The 21,905-nt window shown below is 48.6% G+C and overlaps 1 protein-coding gene across 7 annotated transcripts in view; it reads left to right on the forward strand.

The window, feature by feature from the left end:
• The window catches only part of plekhg4b (pleckstrin homology domain containing, family G (with RhoGef domain) member 4B), a 455,924-nt gene that overhangs the window by 87,732 nt on the left and 346,287 nt on the right, over window positions 1-21,905 (forward strand). The window contains exon 1 of one of the 7 annotated variants that reach the window (XM_072509881.1): window positions 9,064-9,220. The exons of 5 other annotated variants lie outside the window; for them this stretch is intronic. The gene's annotated coding sequence lies outside the window, so the exon portion shown is untranslated. Of the gene's footprint in view, window positions 1-9,063; window positions 9,221-21,905 lie in introns of those variants that run through there. One more of the 7 variants, XM_072509889.1, reaches the window with a different exon arrangement.

Raw genomic sequence — 21,905 nt, forward strand, 5'->3', positions numbered from 1 at the left:
CTTTTATTGTTTCCCACCCCCCACCCCTTGTACCGGGGATGAATGTTGGGCATAAAAATCACAGTTAGAAGCCTTGGCATAGCGATAGTTTTATTGCCTCTTGATTGGAAGGTTCTGGGTTTGAACACCATCAATAAATACCAGAGTTCTGGTCCCTGAAAACTGGGGTGACGTACAGCAGGATATCCATGTCTGAATGGGAGAGAAGAGGCACATTCGCATTGAATACAGCCTATCTTCCTGGCAGGGTTTTGTGGGTCAGTTAGCCTACCTGCCTATGTTTTTTAAAAGGGGTTATCACTGCAGCGACAATCCTCAGCAAAGTATGTTGAACATAAGGCAACGGAGGATGTAGCTTGTCTCATGTGCCACTTGGCATGGGATACAGGAAGACTCTGAGACAAGCAAGGTTCTGATAGCTAGGACTTCATATACCAAAGATATGTGCTAGGATAATTGACTAAATTTAGGTGTGGTTTTGACTCTCCCTTTTCCGGAAGTTGCCTGGAGGTAGGTTTCTTAAATTGTGAATAGAGAACAGATCCGATACTGGAACTTGACCCCATTGCAAATAAGAAAATATAAAGTAGAATGGTTTCAGGTTTGATCTTCAGTCTGTAGTGAGTTAACTGATACAACAGGTCAGGGGCTGTATGATTGTTTTCAGCATACCTGGGCCAAAGATTGGAAAAGCCATCTCTGACTGCTATCCAGCGTTCCCTCCCAGGGCTGAATTTTACAGATGGGGTGGGGGACCAAATGTATCGTTCCGCCCCCCCCCCCCCCCCCCCCCCCGACCCTGCTCCCCCCATCACAGCCCGCAGGAGATGTTGTCAATGTCCAACAATGTCGTCCTGCAGGCGATGACATGAACGTGATGACAGTGGTACTTCTGCCCCTCAGTGGGAGGAAGTCCTGTCCTTGGAGGCGATCGACCAATCAGATAGGCCAGCCACTCTCGCAGTCTCAGCGGAGGCTGAACTATATAGCGGGCTCTGCTGAGACTGTAAAAAGGCTCAGGATTAAGAGGACATGGATGCCGGGGTGAGGTAAGTCAGGGGTATTAGACAGGGAGCCTGGGAGAGAGGTAAGATGGATGGAGGGACGGTTTTGCAGGCTAGGTGGAGAAAATGGAAGGGGGGGTTACATCTTGGGAGGGATACCCCCAAGGGCAGAAGGCACGCCCAAAAAGGTGTACCCTCTTTCCTTTTGCCTTTTAAGCATTTTGCGTGAAAAATAACGGCCTACCCACTTCCGCCCGTCTGCCCACAAGAACCATTTTATGGTGTAGACAGTGTAATGTTCAGGTCCATTTGCTTGGTAGCAAATTCGATTGATCATTAATTATTTATCTGAAAATAGCTGGCGGGATGCCAATTTCGGTGCTTGTCCGTCTGTCATGTTATGGGGACCGGGTCGGGGGCGATAGGCAGGAAGGCAGTGGACTCGCTGTTAATTGACCACCTCCAGGAAGATTGCAATTACAGGCGGGGCTCAAACCCAACCGAAGTCAGGGTGGGCTTAGAATCTTCTCAGTTGGCACGGGTGTCCATAACAGCAAAACTCAGCAAAGAGGAGCTCAGCAGTATTTGAAGAGATGATTCCTGTTGCTTTATTCTATAAGCACAAAAATGTCCGGTGAACATTTCACCAAGTCCGCAGACTCCTTCGACAAATATTAAATAACAAATAACATTCCCGGTGTGGTACGAGGTGTACTATCTTATGAAAAGAATGCATTCTTTATCAAAACCCACCCCAATTAAAGGCAGAGGAGTATTTCTTCAATCTAGTATTATGGAGAGACTGGAGCCCTATTAATATTCCCCTGTTCTTCTACATTTACCCAGAGTATGAACAAGAGAGAAGGGAAATCTATCGGCCCTGCTAAATTTCACCCTCCATCCCACCAACAACCTAGTGATACCAGGGAGATATATCATTACAATTCCTCCAGTCTGTTGCTTTTAAAATATTGGACATATGGAGAGCATGGTGCCTGGTTTGGTTCGTGGTGGGAATTTTCAGTGTTGAGAGCTTGATTTTTATAATGCTCAGGCTGACTTCTCGCCTATGGGATGTTGACAGTAGGGAGCAACGTGAAATCTCTTTGGTCATAGAATTATCATAGAATTTACAATGCAGAAGGAGGCGATTCGCCCCATTGAGTCTGCACCGGCCCTTACAAAGAGCATCTTACTCAAGCCCACATACCTACTCTATCCCCGTAACCCTGTGACCCCTACTTAACATTTTGGACACTAAGGGCAATTTAGCATGGCCAATTCACCTAACCCGCACATCTTTGGACAGTGGGAGGAAACCGGAGCACCCGGAGGAAACCCACGCACACACGAGGAGAACGTGCAGACTCCGCACAGACAGTGACCCAGCCGGGAATCAAACCTGGGACCCTGGAGCTGTGAAGCAATTGTGCTAACCACTATGCTACCATGCTGCCCTCAGTCAATATCAGTTCAGTTCCGAACACCAAGCTACTCCTAAACTAGCACTAATCACCAACCTCAGATTCTACCGGATGGGTAACGTAGGATTGGGGACCTGTTACACATGGTGCATTGCGGATGTTCACCTGAGGTCGTGACTTGGCTACGTTGTTGAAACAAAGTTGAAGAAGCTTTACTTTGCATCATAAGTGCATTATACTTGAAATCTGAACGGGTTAATTGAAAATATTGTCAGTGGAGCATCTTTTTTAAAAAATATGGAACACTGTGAAGCGTTAAGGCCCACCAAGGACAAATGAAAAGGTGAGGCCTATCAAGAGGGGAGGTTTCTTTGACATCAAGAGACGGCCAATTGAGGAGATTTAAAAAGCTTTGAATGTGTTTTATCAGTGGCAGTTTTTTTTCACTATCTAGTTTGTAGGAGTGAGGGCTATATGTATTTGTTAGACATTTATTTTTTTAATTTTCACATACCTGCTGAGGCTCACCACCTAGAAGGACAAGGGAAGCAGACGGAAGGGAACGCCAGCACCTGCAGCTTTCCCTCCAAGCCACACACCATCCTGACTTCTAACTCTATTGCTGTTCCTTCAAATTCTTGGAATTCCCTTCCCAACAGCAGTGAGGGTGTACCTACACCAGATCTGCTGCAGCAGTTCAAGAAGGTAGCGCCGTGCAACTTACTCAAAGGTAATTATAGCCAACAAATGAGCCTTGCTCACATTCCATGAAGGAACAAAACAAAGCATGACATTAAAAAAAAGATCAAAAAAGTATTTTCTCGGCAGAAGAGCAGATAGGTTTTGAGTGATGCATGGAGAAGGGTTTTGGTAGGATGCTACAAAAGTGGATAGAGGACAGAATTCTCAAAGTATTATTGAAAAATGCCATAGAATCTCAAAAGATGTGATCCAAGGAGGACCCAACAGGCGAGAGTACTGCTTGCTCGACTGAACAGAAAATGTTCACAACACCAATATAATTAATTGACAAGCAATATATTCTTCATGTGAATTGTGAAGGATTCATGATATTCAAACTCTGTCTCAATTCAATTAAAAAAAAAGAGCCGGCGTGCAGGCTGAGGCAGCTGCATGTAAGTTGGAAAATTCAGGGACCACTCATTACTCTTCTAATATCACTAAAATCGCTTCTTGTTATGTGTAAGTTGAACGATTGCCTCACTGCAAATGGGAGTATAGCCGCAGGTTAAATGTTGGGAATATTAGTTGCTGAATCATTAATCATTCTGTGTGTCTTTCCTCTGTCTTGTCTTTTAATGGATGGGCGAATGTCATTCAAATATATTAAGAACACATTTCCTGGTGGCTTTGAATATTTGTCTGTGAATGTTCCACTTTGTAATTTCTAGATTTTTGCCCTCCAGGATTTTAGATGAAATTAGGATGACAGAATATTTTACTTCGAGCAGTAGAAAGGATGGCACTGGCAAAAAGCAAATACCTCAGATTTTCCCCACGCAAATCAGGGCCAGGGCGAATGGAGGTGGGGCAGCAAACAAATTGGTGGCCATGGTCTTCGTGTCAGTCCCCTCTGCTCCTGAACCTGCTGAACTTCCAGAGGACCAAGGCAGCGTGGGGGATGAGCAGAAAATTAAAGCCTCCCGTCTTGTTGAGGTGATTAGGGAGCTTGTTAAGAGCGTGCCTTCTTAGTAAGATGTTGGCACATCAACTGAGCGAGCAGGAGGCAGCGAGGGAGGTCGGAAAAGTGAAGAATGGGGGGGGGGGGGGGGCGCAAGGTCTTGGATCCGGTGGGGGTGAATGGGGTGTTTGGGGACTTTTATAGGAGGCTGCACGAGTTGGAGCCCCCAGCCGGGGTGGAAGGAATGAGGTGGTCTTTGGAGGGGTTGGAGTTTCCGAAGGTGGTGGAGGACGTGGTGGAGGGGCTGAGAGCCCCCATTAGGCTGGTGGAGGTGGTGAAGGGTCTTGGGCGGTGCAGGCGAGGAAGGCCCCGGGCACGGATGGTTTACCAGTGGAATTTTTCTAAACGTTTTTGGGGGTCCTGGGGCCCCTGCTGGTGCGGGAGTTTAATGAAGCGAGGGAGCAGGGGGTGCTCCCCCCTTCATTATCGCAGGCCTCGATCTCCTTAATCATAAAGAGAGATATTGATCCGGATTAGTGTGGGTCGTACAGGCCAATTTTGTTGTTAAATGTGGACGCCAAGTTACTGGCCAAGGTTTTGGGCTTATGGATCGAGGATTGTGAACCGGGGGAAATAGGGAAGGACCAGATGGGGTTTGTTCAGGGGAGGCATCTGTCAGCCAACATCAGGAGGTTACTGAATATCATAATGATGCCCCCGGAGGGACGAAGTGTGGAGGTGGTGGTCGCCATGGATGCAGAGAAGGCCTTCGATCAGGTGGAGTGTGATTATTTGTGGGAGGTGTTGGGGTGGTTTGGGTTCGGACAGGGGTTTGTGGACTGGATCCACTTACTATACCAGGCACCGGTGGTGAGTGTGCGGACAAACCAGGTGAGCTCGTAGTCCATTTCCTGGTGTCCTGTCCCCATTTCCGTCCCTCTCTCTTTCCCTCCCTCCCACCCACCACAACTTATTGGGTGGCAGCCCTGTCTCCATGGTCATGCAGATCCCAACCCCGTGAAAATCGCACTTCACAGCACGCTGGAGACAGAGGTAGGTTCGTGGCCGAGACTTTTACCTGTCTCCTGATTCCCGCCTCCAATTGGATAATCCATCCCTTAGTGCCAAGGATAGTTTCTGGGTGCTGCTCATGCCAGACACTTAAGATGTCTCCTCTCCCCCAACCCTACACACCCTTGCTGCCCCCCAGTGCCCATGCGAAAAATCTTTGCACAGCAGACCATTTATCAGATAAGCAATTTCTGTCACACTCCTCATTATTAATACAACAGATTAACGTCAATGATTTAAATAGAGCTCACTTGTGTCTACTTTGGGTTTGTACCTGTTATCCTCATTATGGGATTGTCCCTGACCATTCAAGGAAGGTTTGGCTCAGTGGAATTGCCTGTGATTCAGAAGGTTGAGAGATTAGGTACAACCGTAGAGACTCACATACACAGTCCAGGCTGAAACTCTACCGTGGAGGGATGGGGGGAGGGGGCCGGGTGGGGGGGGAGTACTGCAATGTTAGAGTTGCTGTCCTTTGGATGAAATATTAACCAGAGGTACTGTCTATTCCCTCAGGTGTTTTAAAGATTAATTTAAAGGAGGTAGGCCTCGCTGGCTAGGCCAGAATTTATTGCCCATCCCTAATTGTCATTGAGAAGGTTGTGATGAGCTGCCTTCTTGGACTGTTGCAGTCAATGTGATGCAGGTTCATCCACGGTGCTGTTAGGGATGGAGTTCCAGGGACAGTGAAGGAACGGCGATATATTTCCTGGTCAGGATGGTGAGTGACTTGGAGGGGAACGTCCAAGTGGTGGTGTTCCCATGTGTCTGCTGACCTTGTCGTACTAGATGGAAGGCCCAGCCTAAGGATCCTTGGTGAGTAACTGCAGTACATTTTGTAGATGGTGCACACTGTTGTCACTGTTCGTCGGTGCTGGAGGGAGTGAATGTTTGTGGAAGGGGTTCCAATCAAACGGGCTGCTTTGTCCTGGATGGTGTTGAGCTTCTTGAGTGTTATTGGAGCTGCACTCACTCAGTTAAGTGGAGAATATTCCATCACACTCCTGACTTATGCCTGTCGATGGTGGACAGGCTTTGTTTGGGGAGTAAGGAGGTGAGTTACTTGCCTCAGGATTTGTAGCATCTGACCTGATTAACATAGATTAACATAGAATTTACAGTGCAGAAGGAGGCCATTCGGCCCATCGAGACTGCACCGGCTCTTGGAAAGAGCACCCTTCCCAAGGTCAACACCTCCACCCGATCCCCATAACCCAGTAACCCCATCCAACACGCAATTGTGGACACTAAGGGCAATTTATCATGGCCAATCCACCTAACCTTCACATCTTTGGACTGTGGGAGGAAACCGGAGCACCCGGAGGAAACCCACGCAGACACGGGGAGGATGTGCAGACTCCGCACAGACAGTGACCCAAGCCGGAATCGAACTTGGGATCCTGGAGCTGTGAAGCAATTGTGCTATCCACAATGCTACCGTGCTGCGTGATCTTGTAGCTACAGTATTTATATTGTTATGGATCTGGAGCAGAACACCAATTTTGGTTAAGACCCCGGATTGGAGCCCAACTATTTGCATTTGGTAAAACTGTGAGGAATTGTTATTACACCACAGGAGTGATAACACTGACCAGTAGGCAGCTTTTATATTAATTTGAAAACCGGATTAAGAACATTAGCAACAAAGAAATAACTTTACAGTTAACAGGTACAACTTGTTTCCTGAAACCTGTCTCTACATTCTAATTAAACAAGCCATGTATTTCAAATACCACTTATGTACACATTCAACAACCAAGTTTTACTTGCTTATCTTGGTGCAGAGTCCTTGGAGAGAGAAACCCATTTTTAGGACCAAGTTGAAAACCTTCTGCTCAGCTTAGAGCCCTGGAAGCAACTCCTCTGTCCAAGCAGACCTGGCCTCTGTCATTAACTACACCAGCGGTACTCAAGGCACACGGCATTCTTTTATCTCTTGTTGCAAGATGTGCCTTGATTTCTTTTTAGCCAATCTCAAACTGTTACAGCATTACAACAGCTCTCTATATGCAGATGGGTAAAATGGATTTTACTATCTATTAGCAAAGCACTTCCCAGTTCAGTTTTTTGTCAATGGTAACCCCAGGATGTTGATAGAGGGAGATCCAGTCAGTGATCGTAATGCCATTGAATGTCAAGGGGTAATGGTTAGATTCTCTCTTGTTGGAGATGGTCGTTGCCTGGCACTTGTGTGGTGTGAATGCTACTTTCCACTTGTCTGTCCAAGCCTGGCTATTGTCCAGGTCTTGCTGCATTTGGGCTTGGGCTGCTTCAGTATCTGAAGAGCTGTGAATGGTGCTGAATATTGTGCAGTCATCAGCGAACACCCCACTTCTGACCTTATGATGAAAGGAAGGTCATTGATGAAGCAGCTGCAGATAGTTGGGCCAAGGACACCTGTGGAACTCCTGGAACTGAGACCATTAGGGCAGTCACTCTCACCTCACCTCTGAAATTTAGGTTTGTCCAAGTTTGAATCAAATTTGTAATGAGGTCAGGAGCTGAGTGAACCTGGTAGAACCCAAACTAAGCACCATTGAGCTAGTTATTGCTAAGCAAATGCTGCTTGATAGCACTGTTGATGACCCCTTTCAGCACTTTACTGATGAACAAGAATAGACCGATAGGGTGGTAATTGGCTGGTATGGATTTGTCCTGCTTTTTTGTGTACCGGTTGTCATGAAATCTTCCACGACACTCTTTTTGAAGGAGGGTTTGAAGGAAAGTCTGCCCAGTTCCCTGACCGAATATTTATCCCTCAACCAACATCACTGAAACAGATGGCCATTGTCATGTTGCAGGGTGTGGGACCTTGCCGTATATAAATTTTGAAATTACTCCATTGGCTGTAAAGCACTTTAAAACACCCTAGGGTCATGAAAGGTACTGTACAAATGCAAGTCTTTTCCTCCTTTAACCCCCTTAACAGGGGGTGAATGTGGTGAACCACTGTAATAGGAGATGTAAGGTAGGACCTGCGCTACAGGTTCGCCAGTAGCTCCTGCCGGCTGGCTCCGCCCACGGAGAACTATATAAATATGCATGACCTCCAGTGCCCTGCCATTTCGCCAGCTGCAGCAGGAGGCCACGCATCTGACTGTAATAAAGCCACAGTTGTACCCAACTTTAGTCTTTGTGCAATTGATTGTGCATCAATCCTGTCTATTCCTTTCCTTTATCTTCTGAAGGACACAGTGTGACAAACTTTTTTTACTTGCTAACTTGCGAACACTTAACCCAAGTCAGTTCACGATGCACCTCATCACTTCAGTGTTGAGTTATTAAGAAGAAAATTGCTTCCAACTCTTCAGACCCGTTTCCCTCCCGGGATCAAAAAGCCGTTTGCCAAACATGAATAATATGTCTCTTTAATAAATAATTACACTTGTTGTCTGACCTGGGCCAACTGTCGGGTAGAGTTTTGGCAGCTGTTTTCCTTTTTCACCTTTCGGAACTTTATCTGTTAGTGTTGGATGAGTGAATGAGCTCTGAGATGCATCTGAAAAAATATATTAAACCTGCTGTTTTCAGGCTATCAGAATCAAAGGAAATGACATCACGAAAGTGAAGCAAACAGCCTTTGTTTAACCTTGAGTTTATTTCAGAACCTTAGTGCAAATGCTGCCACTGTGTTCCGATTTGATGTCGAATTACAGGCACCAAAGGAGACTTATCGAAGTAAAATTATTTAGCGTTTTCCCTGTAAGTGAGGCACCTGCCCCCAGTGTGACATTGTTCTCCTCTGCATGTCCTCAGTTCGTGTTTCACCCAGCGTAGTCTGCCTTCAGAGCTTCACCGCAAAATTTGCAGATAATTACAGGGTTCATGCAACACAGGTGCAGAAGGAGAATGCATGGAACTGCTAAGAATTTTTCTCTGAGGCGAGGGTGTCTACTTGCATTGAGTCGGGGCATGTGTCTCAGTGCTAACAACAGTTCAGTCTCTGCTCCTCATACGAGGATGTGGCTCAGAAGGCTGAACAATAATTTCTTTCAATAGTAGCTGTGGTTATTTGAGCCAGGAGCTGCAAACATGATATTCAGTGGGGCTGATGACTGTGTTTCCTTTCTTCACAAATGGTAAGTGCGGAGTTAATCACAGCATCTGATCACAGGACAGGGTTTGCAACCATTGTACAATCCGAACCGTTTCCGACTGACAGACAATTGATGTAAACTGCTCGCCGACCAGTCAACGCGTTGCAAACCCGACATTGGGTAGTAGTAGAAATTACAGCTGTTGCTGCACTTTGTTACTGGGGGCAATTTTGCTTTTGTGACTCATCCACAGGCACAGGTACGGTTGTGTGTGCACAGGCCAATGCTGTTTAAAGTTGCTTCTGCAATGTCTGAGACCCCCCTCTCTGAGTATCTGAGTCAGTCATGTCCCAGTAAACGAAACCCTGCTTGAAACCCCTTAACAATTCAATTCATAGTGATTGACAATTCGATTATTAATTTGCTTCACAATTACAACATACCCACACTTTTTAGCAAGGAATTGTTTAAAGTTAAGGGATATTTTAGAAAATCCTCAGTTACAATTAGGAAACCCTATCGCTGAACAGTTATGACAACTGGAAGTTAAATGACTTTGAGCTGATGAATTTGTACCTTTCCCTATTGGGTGTTCAATCAGTTTTCTTTGCCAAAATTTTCTCTTAGCCCAATCCTCCCGCTCAAGGCGTTGACTCCTAGGTGGGGTACAATTTTGTAGATAGTTTCACGGGGTAATTTCTCGTCCACGACCCTCTGCTTTGTCCGCAGTCAATTCAACCACAAGGGCCTCACAGACTTAACCTGGACCTACATGCAAACTTCCAACAGGAGTTACTGGATAGTGAGCGGGAACAAGAACCCTGTCCATGACTTTCCCCAAATCCCCACCACCAATTTAGGATTTGCTGAAGTTAGCTGCAGCAGGATTGTTACTGTTCTCAGATGTGATCAGCTATCGTCTAGGCACCAAGCCAGGAATCTGTCTGGTTTGTGTATCCTAATTAATTAGCCTGTAAGCCCTTTGTGTAATTGTGGACAATTGATTAATAACTGAAATGAAAAGCTTGAATGATTTCTAATATTTAAACAACTAATTCCTATTAAACCTATGACTGAAATCCTAAACCCTCTCTCACCAGTACCTATTTTTGATAACGCACAAATATTTAATTTTAACTTTATTCACCTGCCACACGGGTAGGCCCTTCAGCCTGCTCCGATATTCTGCACCCAATTTACCTTCCAGATCCCTTGATAGCCACACACAACAAAGTTTATTATTCTGTTTTTGGGAGCTGACTGTTTCACAGTTTTGATGTGTATTTGAATGTGTGATTCAGATGTATTTGTGGTGGTGAGTTTAGGTTTGGAACAAAATAGTACAGTCTGGATGCAACCAAACTGGTGCCGGTGAGTATTCGGAGGATGCAGTCTACCCTCACTTGACTTTGACACCAGCTGCAACAGATGTGGGGCGGAATTCAACTAATTCATTTCTATAGGGGCAATTGAACGGTCGTTTCACGCCCGACTCGGTGACACGGTGAGGGCGTTTAATCTTGCGAGAGGCCTCTCCCGTGATTTGTGACGCTCAGAATGCCTCACCAGATGTTGTGATCTGGTCCTCACCCTCACTGGGCGTGATCCAGATTCACATACTTAAATGTGTCAGCGCCAGATTCTCTGAAGGCCCAGGAATGAACGCCCGTCCCTGGGAGACCTCATCATGGTGCCGTTTCGAACTGGTCCACACAAAGTATGATGGCACCTGGGGTGAGTCTCCTAGTCCACTGGAGGTCCCCGGGTGGTCAGGCTCTGGGCAGGGTGGTATCGTGGCACTCCTGCTGCCATCCAGGCACCTTGACACTGCTACCCGGGAACCCTGACCATGCCTACCTGACACCATGGCAGTGTGCATTGGTGGCACCGCCAGGCTGGCAGGGGCACTTCCAGGGTGCCAGGCTGACAGTGTCCAGGTGGCCAGATGGTAAGTTGCCCATGCCAGGGATCAGGCCCAGAGGTGTCCTGCCCTTATGAGGTGGGGTGAGGGGGGCTCAAGGACCTCCTAAGTTGGGCCTTGAGGGGGGTTTCCGGAGGCCATGGTGGGGGGGTCGAGGGATTGGGGCGGCATTTAAAAATGACAGTGCAGAAAATGAAGGTAAGTGCGGCCTCAGCGGGGCATTCCTTACCGAGGCCACAAAAAAAGAGTCCCGTTTGATAGAGAAGTCATTCTCGGCACTGCGGGCACGAGAAACACCCAATGGGCACCGGCGCCACGTGGAACTAGTGCATTTGCAATGCCTACCGGTGTGTGATGCGATGGGGCCGGGATCGGCACTGGAGAACCTGACCATATTTTAGCTGCACATTTAAAAAAATCTTTCTTGTCACAAGTAGGCTTACATTAACGCTGCGATGAAGTTAATGGGAAAAGCAGATAAGCACTCCGCACCCCACACACCCTCATTCCAGCCAAGAAGATGGCACTGGTTGCAATGGTGCATGCCCATCCTGTTGACGGGTCGGCTGGGGCCTGAGGGTGCCTAGGGGGCTGGCCTGGGGAGGGACCCATACGACCCGGATCGCTAAGTTCACAGTGGGCAGTCAGCGGCATGTGCAGCCGGTCAGCTGCCTTGCTGCGGCAATGGTGGTCTGTGCCCATCTACCCCGACCCCACGGCCCATATCCTGGTTCCCCCCCTGCTACTCCTCCTGGCCTCGGCAGAGGCCCTCTGGCCAGAGGCACATCTGTCAGCCCACTAAAGCAATGTTGGACACTTTCCGTACCCCCTCTCCCTCCCTCAGCAGCTACGATGCCCGTTTCCCGATTTTAAATACCACAAGTGAACTTCGCCATCCATAATTCCTCATGATGGAGGCTGAGCACCGTGGCGGGTCCGGAAATTGCCGGGTTAGGTCCATTACCGATATGCCAACGGCGCTTACTGTACAATTTGCATTGCCAACACAGCGTGCTGCGTGGAACTCATCCATGCCACTGTTGAGGCACCGGAGCATGGCATTCCTTCGGGCGGGGCGCCGGCCTCGATTTTCCGTTGATGCGCGAGTCTCTGCCCGATTGCATTTCCCAATTCCAGCATCGCTGGACAGAGAATCCAGTCCCGCATTTTTCGTCACTGGGGAGCTGAACTCGCCGGCCAAACTGATTCCTCAGAGATCAGGCAACCATTTTGAAAGGGTGCCCCAATCTCTATATGACCGTGAGGGTCTCTCACACCCTAAACCACATTAATGTCATCCCCTGCACACATGGGCATTACCCCACACACCCTCAAAGTGAGGACACCACATTCTGTGGTCGCTTCAGGTCCCCCTTTTGATCACCCGCCGCCTTTCAAGACCCCGGACTTAAACCCCGCTCCCCAACCTTAATGAGGCCCCTTCATACCTGCCCATCATCCCCCCAACTCTTCATAACCCCCCTATTCCTCCTTTCATGGGCATGACCCCTCTCAGATCCCGACACTTGATAGTGCCAGGGTGTCAGTGCCAAGGTGCCTGGGTGCCAAAGGGAGAGGCAGAGGGCCACCCTGCCCTGTGCCCGACCACCTATGGGTCTCCAGTGGCCTGGGAAATCCCCCAAGGCCATTATGCCTGGTCCACATTTGTGTGGTACTGAATGGTGCCTGGTTCAGGCTTCACTGGGGAGGATGTTAGTTCCCGGGCGCTGGGAGAATCCAGCACTGACACATTTAAATGAGCCATACATCTCACGAGGTTCGATTGAACCATCGAATTTACAATGCAGAAGGAGGCCATTCGGCCCATCGAATCTGCACCTACCCTTCAGCCTATGCCTCCACCCTATCCCCATAACCCAGTAACCCCACCTAACCTTTAGGACACTAAGCGACAATTTAGCATGGCTAACCCGCCTAACCTGAACATCTTTGGACTTGAAGGAGGAAACCGGAGCACCCGGAGGAAACCCACGCAGACCCGGGGAGAACGTGCAGACTCTGCACAGACAGTCAACTGAGGCTGGAATTGAACCCGGGACCCATGTGCTGTGAGGCAGCAGTGCTAACCACTGTGCCACAGTGCCGAACCTCACGCGACTTCTCAAATGTTGCAAATCTCTCGAGATGCCTCTCGTGAGATTCAACAGCCTCGTTGCATCACCAAGTTGGGCATGACGAGGCCAGTAAATCATGCCCGAGGAGACTGTGCCAAGTCAGTTTCACTATTCACTCCAGTGCAGTACTGAAGGAGCACCACGCTGTTGGAGGCACTGTCTTTCAGATGAAATGTTAATCTGAGGCCCAGTTTTGGTTGGCGAGATCACATGATACTAGTAATTCCAGGATGTTATCCCAAGTGTCCTGTTTATCCCTCAATCTACATAATTAAACAGTTTATCTGCTCATTGCTATCTTTCTGGGTGCTTGCTCTGCACAAATTGGCTGTCGTGTTTCCGACATTACGCTTCAAGAAGTACTTTATTGGCTGTAACGCACTATGAGATGTCTGGTGGTTGTGAGACGTGCTATGTAAATGCAAGCCTTTTAATTTCATTCTTTAAAAACTTCTGGCGCTCCAAATAGTCACTCCAATATGATCTTTCGCTGGTTGAAAGTGAATATGAGGATGTTTGATATGCTGTGAATATACATTTGTTAAATTACCCCTTGTACCTTTAACAATTGTAAAGAGTCACTGATGGTTGAGGCGGATGGTTCACTACCCAGAGAGGAAGGGGACCACACAGGCCAGGAAAGTTGATTCCCTGAACCATCCTAAGTTAGCTGGTGTCAGCACGAGAGGTACCAATTGGGTTTAGAGAACAGGGACATTGGCTCTGGATCCTATTCCTGATCACCATCTAATTTTCTACTTTATATCAGTGATGACAACTTCAAAAGTACTTCATTGGCTAGAAAGTATTTTGGGATGTACTGAGGTCAGGAAAGTTGCTGTACAAGTTGCTATACAAATGCAAGTCTTGCTTTTCTCATGGCTTCTGCTGGGTGGGTGAGAGTGCGAGTGGACATAATGAAGCCTGGGTGTGATGCTTCCCACTGTTGAATAATGCACTGCTGAGACTCCCAAATTAAGACTGGGGGCTGGATTCTCCGATTCTGCGGCTATGTCCGCAGGATCCTTCTCGACTTACGACCAAAAGGTCGGCGCCCATCCAGCACCGATCCTCCGCCCGGTGGGGGGCTAGCAGCCGCACCATGTAAAGCCCCCTGCAGATACGGCCACAGAATGGCCGGGTCCATGGCCATGCATGCGCATGGTGGCGGCCTGTGGAGGCTGCGCTGTACAATATGGCGCTGGCCACGCGCGGACCTGACCTGCCAACAACTGCCCCCCCTGTAATAACCCTCGCCACCCCCAGGCCAGTGCCCACCAGTCCCCCCAGCCCCCACCGATGTCCCCCCTGCCAGCGGAACGGCTCCCCCCCCCCCCCTGCGACTGTGGAGGCGCTGGACAAAGTCCGCAGCCACCACGAGGACTCCGAACATTGTGAGGACGCGTGTCCCACGTCGTTGGGGATTCAGTCCATCGGGGGCGGAGCATTGTGGCAGGGCCTCAGGTGACGACCTGAGGCCTTACTGACCGCGCAAGTACACCGCTTTTGAAAGGCGGAGCATCAGAAAAATGTCGCCGCCCCCGATTCCGACGTAAAAAGGCATTCTCCGGCCGATCGCTGAATGTGATTTTGGCGTCAGCGATCGGAAAATCGAGCCCTGGATACTTGGGTGTATTGCTGGTGGGCTGCCCATGGGACTGAGAGGATTGAAGCGAGGAGGGGTTCGGCGGGGCGGGACAGTGAGGAGGGCGCAAAATTGGCGCAACATAAATCCAGGATCGAGAAAGGAAGGTCTTTTGACCATTCTACATTAAAATGGCCACACTGATAAAGAGAGTTCTATTTATCCCTGAAGTTGAATATCATTCAGTACCAACTTCAGTCTGGCTGGAATGACCCAGCTTGGAGCGGGCGCATTTGTTTCACCAGACATCTGTCCCTTGTGTCTCTGAGCCTGTGTTTGGTGTTCTGTGGGTGTTCACGCCCAATCCTCCACTGCTATTAAAATGTGAACCTACCCTGGCAAGGTGCTTTGTACTTGAATAAAGACTGACATTTGACAGCTGCTATACGCATAAACAGTAGTTTTGTGTGCTTGCTTTACCTCAAGCTCAGTGTTATTAGCTTTGAAAATGAATAGCTACTTACAAAATTCCACTCTTTGATTTTTTTTGCGGCGTATGGTCCTGCTGTCTGAGCTCACACACAAACAATGGGGTAAGGGAACAGAGAGCTGCCAGATCTGGGGGTAGCAAACCCAGTGGGAGTCTCTACTGTGGTGTTGGGTGCTCTGGTGCACAGATGAGCCAACACAGTTGTATGTGCTACAACTCTATTTTATTATAACTCTTATAATACAGTTCGTTCTGGATACTCTGCACGTGCTGTCTCCCTGAGTGTGTTTGGCAATAGATGTGTCCTGGTTCTCCTCTGCAGCTAATACTGACCACCGGGGGTCGTGTCTGTGCTTTTATATCTTTCTGTCATTGGTTGTGGTGTTGTGTGTTCTGATTTGTCTGTTGGTGTGTCTATCATGATGTGTGTGTTTGAATATCATGACATCCCCCCTTTTTACAAAGATAAGTGCCTACGTGGTTATAAATATAATTGTGTCGTGAGTGCATTTAAGAGTGTGTGTGTGTGTGTTGTGTACAGCGTGTGTTTATGACGTAACTATTTACATGGGGCGATGTCGGGTGCGTCACACTAACAAGGTTGTACCATAACAAAACTTGGATGCGAGAGAAAAAAAAAACTTGAACATTGGTCCGGTCAGACGATATCTGGAACAATAAACAACAACAGGTTATAATACAGAAGTGTTTGACTTTTTGAACGTATGAACAGCGTTATAAGTCCAGTCTAATGGGTGACCGCCTCAAGAATGGGCTGGTCCTCAAGCCAGTTCAGCTGTGGAGATTTGGGGTCACACTGGTTCACCTTGGACTGTTGGAGGTGATGCTGTTGCCGAAGTCTCTACTTTACCATTTGTTGCACTTCGTGCAGTGCTTGGTTTTTTTCATTCGTGCAAATATAACATTCAACATCTTTGTTAGTGGTGCCCTGGCTGTGGTTTGGTTCTGGTGGCGATGGAAGGGGCATGATCCGTGGCATCTCCACGAAGTCATCCTTGGGAACCAGTGGAGGATCCGGCGTGTGCGTACGGTTCAGTTGCGAGCGTGGAAGGCAGCACAAAGCCCGCTGATTGCGCCTACGCACCAATCCATCCGCCCTGCATGCCAGGAACAAGGTGGAGTCTGTTTTCTTTTTATGTTTGTGGTGGACGGCATCTTGTAGCCGATGGGTCGTTGCCATCGAAGTAGCACCATCACTAATATCATGCAAGGCGATGACTGTGCCAGATGTGGAAGTTGGCCGAGACCGTGTACGCTGGTTCCGGCCACCTGCTGTGCCGGAAGGGCGACTCCGCAGAGAAACGTCGAAGCATGTCGCCTTGGAGAGAGAATTGTTGCTCGCATCAACGTCTGGCGATGGCGCGAATTGGTGTGTCCATCTTGGACCGCCGGTGCTGGTTGCCACTGCCGACCCAGTGGGACTGCCACGCGATCCATTCCCTGTCGCCGTGGCATCCGCCGTCACCCTGAGCGTGCCATCACCGAGGCCGCGACACCGCCCGTCCGGAGCAAGGTCTGGCGTGCGCAAATCAGAGTCGGCGCTTGGCTGCTCCCCATCTGGAGTCCGGTCTGCCTTCCGTCGATGCCCCCCGTCCGGAGTCCCAACAGGTTCACTGGAGGCAGCCGAGATTCCCTGAAGCTGCACTTCTGGAGTCGGAACATGCAGGAATGCACCAACCAGTGGAGAGGGTCGAGCCATCGAGGGTGGAAGCGGTGCGCCGCCACCGCAGTCGTCAGTGGTCCCACCGTGATCGTCGAGTGCCTCGGTACGCACTAGGCGAGGTCTGTCACCTTGCACCTTTTGCATGGGAAGTGGGATGCTGTCGTCACTCGTCTCACATCCCGTGGATAGATCCTCATTAGCAGCTTGCTGTTCACTAGGGTTGGGTAAATTGTCAGAGTTTTCATCTGGTGGTGCACACCATGTCGGTGGACTGTCATTGTCTTGCCGTTGTCCTTCATTTGGGCTTTTCTTCTTTGGAACTTTAAATCTTCCCCCAGACATTGCAGAACCTTGTTTATTACCCCCAAATTCTCCCATATGTATGGTCTCGAATATAGGATCCAATGTTTCTATCGACATTGTACCATTTTCCAAAGAACATTCCGTTTCACTTTTCTTCTCAGGTACCTCATATGTAACTTTGTTTAATGTACATGCCTTCATGGTCTCTGGGTCTGATTTTGCTGGGACTGGCATGGTCACAGTATCTCTTTTACTGTTCTCAATTGCCCACATTATACTCCCCATACATAACTGCTTAATCACTGGGGTTCGTGTGGTACAATGGATAATCGGGTCGACCTTATCTGCATCTTCACCATTAGTGGAAAGCACACTTGGTTCACTTGAAACTGCTGTGGGTTTTAAATTCGTTATCTGGCTACTCGATGTCGGTGTCCTCAGGATTCTTGCTCCAATGTTCTGCTCAATAATCAGTGGAGTGTGTATAGGTTCAATGCAATTAATGTTCCCCTCAAGGTTTGAAGAGTCATTACTGACTAACTGCTGGTCTCCGAAGTTGGGATTTTGCGGCATTGTGTTGAAGGGAGACATTTGTCCCTGCTGTAGATATGATTCAGGTTGTGTTATTTCCATTACCTGAGGATCAATGTCTTGTCCATTTTTTCGATCCGTACTAAAACACTGGCAATTCTCAGTCTGCTCCTTGCAAGTTAAACATTCAATTAATTTCGTTAGCAAATCCTCAGCATCCTTCTGTGGCCGTGCAGCATTATTAATCTCTGTTCGGCTACAATGATCCTGAAGGTCAGCGCATAAACCTTTTTTCTTCGGGCTTGGACGAGGCGATTCCTTTGGCTTGTCTTCAGTTGGGCTTGAACAGTCTTCAGCGCTGTGCCCTTCATTGTAGCATGAGAGACCGTCATGGTCATGCTGCTGTGTAGTGGAGCATGGTAGGCTGTTATAGCCTTCTTGCTGTTCACGTGAGCATGGCAGACTTGCATCGTCTGCCGCTGGTTGGTCAGGAGAGGTTGCTAGACCCTCATGGTCTTGTTCCTGCAAGGACTGCGCTCTGGAGTCTTGCGTTCCTTCCATCGTGGAGTCCGTCCACGAGCTCTCTGTGGAGGCTTGTGACACTGGAGTCACTTCTTGTTCGTGCAAGGACTGCGCTCTGGAGTCTTGCGTTGCTTCTATCGTGGAGGCTGTCCACGAGCTCTCTGTGGAGGCTTGTGACACTGGAGTCACTTCTTGTTCGTGCAAGGACTGCGCTCTGGAGTCTTGCGTTGCTTCTATCGTGGAGGCTGTCCACGAGCTCTCTGTGGAGGCTTGTGACACTGGAGTCACTTCTTGTCCGTGCAAGGACTGCGCTCTGGAGTCTTGCATTTCTGCAATTGTGGAGTCTGTCCACGAGCTTGCTGTGGAAGCTTGTGACACTGGAGTCACTTCTGGTTCATGCGAGGACTGCACTCTGGAGTCTTGCATGTCTTCTTTCATAGAGTCGGGAACGTTGAGCGGGACGTGGACCACGCTCTGTGTGGCAGCAGGGCACTCTCCGTGTGCTTGCACCGCTCCCTGTCTGTTAATGTCAGGCTGCAGCATCATCCGGTACTGATAAGTTGGAACGTCATATCTGCTGGATTGAAGATCCTCAAATCCGAAAAATGAATCCGCATCTGCGTCGGATTCAATGTGGGGGCCGCCAATGTGCAACACGAAAGGTTTGTCCGAGTCATAGTCGTATAGGACCACGGAGCTATCATTGGGCTCGCGAGGTCCGGAAACACTGTAAAAATCGTCATCGAAGTATTCAAGGTCGGAATCATCGGCTTGTGCGTAGGTAACTGCTTGTCGGAGGGTTCTTCGGAGGTCAAATTCATCTCCTGGGTCAATTTGCGGCACTGTGCTGTCATTCCAGGTGAGGGAAGGTTGTTTTACAGCTTTAACAGATTTTTGTTTTTTTGATTTGGGACGTTTCCCTTTTAAATTGGATTTGGGACATTTCCCTTTTAAATTGGTGCAGTCTGGGGCCTCTGACATCCTGACGCTCGGTATGTAGCACGTAGGAAGCGACTGCGCATGCTCAGATCGCTGTTCCTTTACCGATGGCCGTTTTCTTGACTGCGCATGCGCAGCATCTCGCGCATGCGCAAACGAAACTTCCGGTTCTGCGCACTTCTCGCGCAACTGTGCTAGCGTTATACCTTTAGCAAGATGGCCGCCGACCTCGACCCAGCCTTCTCTCAGGCCCGGGATTTCGGCCTCTGGGAATTCGGGCTCCGGGATCCCAGCCACGAGGTGAGTACTGCAGCTTTTCTTACCTTTATGTGCCGATTGGGTTGCGTTTTCTTCACAGTACTTGGAGAATTTGCCCAGGACTGCCTGGTAATCGTACCTTTGCTGCCTCCTGAAGAACCTGAACCTTCTGAATATTTCTCTTGCCCTTGCACCGGCGATGGTGAGGAGAAATTCAATTTTTTCCTTATCATCCAGGTCTTTGAGTTCAGCTGCCACCAGGAACAATTCGAACATTTGCCGGAATCGCCGCCAGTTTTCGCGGAGGTCGCCGTGGCACTGGAGCGCCTGCGGAACCGGGAGCTCGTACATCATGCCTGGGCACTGCTGGTTGTCTGTGTACACTGAGGTATGCCGGCAGGTATCGATCCACTCCTGTACCATGTGGTGTTGGGTGCTCTGGTGCACAGATGAGCCAACACAGTTGTATGTGGTACAACTCTATTTTATTATAACTCTTATAATACAGTTTGTTCTGGATACTCTGCACGTGCTGTCTCCCTGAGTGTGTTTGGCAATAGATGTGTCCTGGTTCTCCTCTGCAGCTAATACTGACCACCGGGGGTCGTGTCTGTGCTTTTATATCTTTCTGTCATTGGTTGTGGTGTTGTGTGTTCTGATTTGTCTGTTGGTGTGTCTATCATGATGTGTGTGTTTGAATATCATGACATCTACTTTCAGGAAAGCCAAGGTGAAGCTAGAAATGGAAGTGGAGAAGCTTGACCTAATGGACTTTGCACAAATGGGTGTGCAGCACAAGGATTTTCTTTCAATGTTGGCAAGGCTGGCATTTATGAATTTATTATCTATCCCCAAATGCCCTGAGCTTGTCACAATGAAGTGGCTTGCTTGGGCTACCAAACATGAACCATAGAACATACATAGAACATTACAGTGCAGTACAGGCCCTTCGGCCTTCAATGTTGCGCCGACCTGTGAAACCACTCGAAAGCCCATCTACACTATTATAGAACATACATAGAACCTGTTGGTATAGGTTTGGTGGGGTTACTGGGTTACAGGGATAGGGTGGAGGCATGGGCTTAAGTGGGTGCTCTTTCCAAGGGCCGGGGCAGACTCAATGGGCCAAAAGGCCTCCTTCTGCACTGTAAGTCATATGATTCTATGAAACCCGGGTCACATGGGCCAGATTTGATAAGCACGGCAGGTTGCCTCCCCTAAAGGACATGAACAAACCAGGTGGGGTTGTGTGACAGTCCAACAGCATCATGGTCACTCCACCTATGCCGGTTTTTATTTTCACTGCATTTAAACTGAATTCGCATTCTCAAGCGGGATTTGAATTTGCCTTTTCTGGATTATGTATCCAACTGTTGTGCATGAAGCATCAGGACATGCATACAAATGGGGGATTGTGATTTTAATTAGTAGTTTAGTGGTGACCTTCCTGTCTTGAAGTCAGGAGTTGCAGGGTTCAATTCCTGCTGCAGACAATCCCAACAAATGGAGGCTGGAACTCTGGTTCTAAGTTCTGGATTGAGGTTCCGTGGAATGCTTCCATCTGATGGGCGGGGGTTCTCGCCCCCATCCATTGTATGGATTCTGTCAGCGCTTAAAAGCCTCCCATTTTAACGGACTAACCATCCTATTGGCTGATGTAAAGTTGACTACGGCCATGGGCAGAGCATTTGTCCTGTAGCCAATCAGTAAATCACCCACAAAACCCTCCACCATTTCCCAAGGGAAGGATGTGAAGATGGAAAAACAATGGAAAGGCTCTCCTGCCGGATTGTTAGTCAGTCTGCCAATTATTCAACTACTTTGTACTGAACAACTGCCAAAGGAAGAGGTTGAAGATAAGTGCGGGTTGGATCGAAGGGCACCATCCTGCGACTGGCAAAGGACAACCCCTGAAGCGTGATTTCCCCACCCACTACCTTCCTGCAATTTAAGCATTTAACTTAAACAATCAGGTTTCCCACTCCTGCTCCGCTGCCCACGGCAATGTTTTATGGTACGGGCAGCATATTATTAGTGTCAATTGGTTTGGTAACAAGCCTAATTGATCCTTAGTTGGTCATTTTAATATGGTGGCGGTGGGGGGCGGGGGGGGGGGGGGGGGGGTGGCTGCTAATTTCTATGCCCGCTCACGCCCCATATTATGGAATTGGGCGGGGGAAGGTGGTGAGATGGGTAGCCACCCAATTATATATGCCCCCCACCCTTCCCCTCCACACCACCAAACCCCCCCCACTTCCCCACCATGGGGAACATGCTTTTTTAAAAAAAAATATTTTATTGAAAATTTTTGGTCAACCATCACAGTACATTGTGTATCCTTTACACAATAATATAACAG

This window comes from Scyliorhinus torazame, chromosome 6 (genome assembly GCF_047496885.1).
Source record: "Scyliorhinus torazame isolate Kashiwa2021f chromosome 6, sScyTor2.1, whole genome shotgun sequence".
Lineage (NCBI taxonomy): Eukaryota > Metazoa > Chordata > Chondrichthyes > Carcharhiniformes > Scyliorhinidae > Scyliorhinus > Scyliorhinus torazame.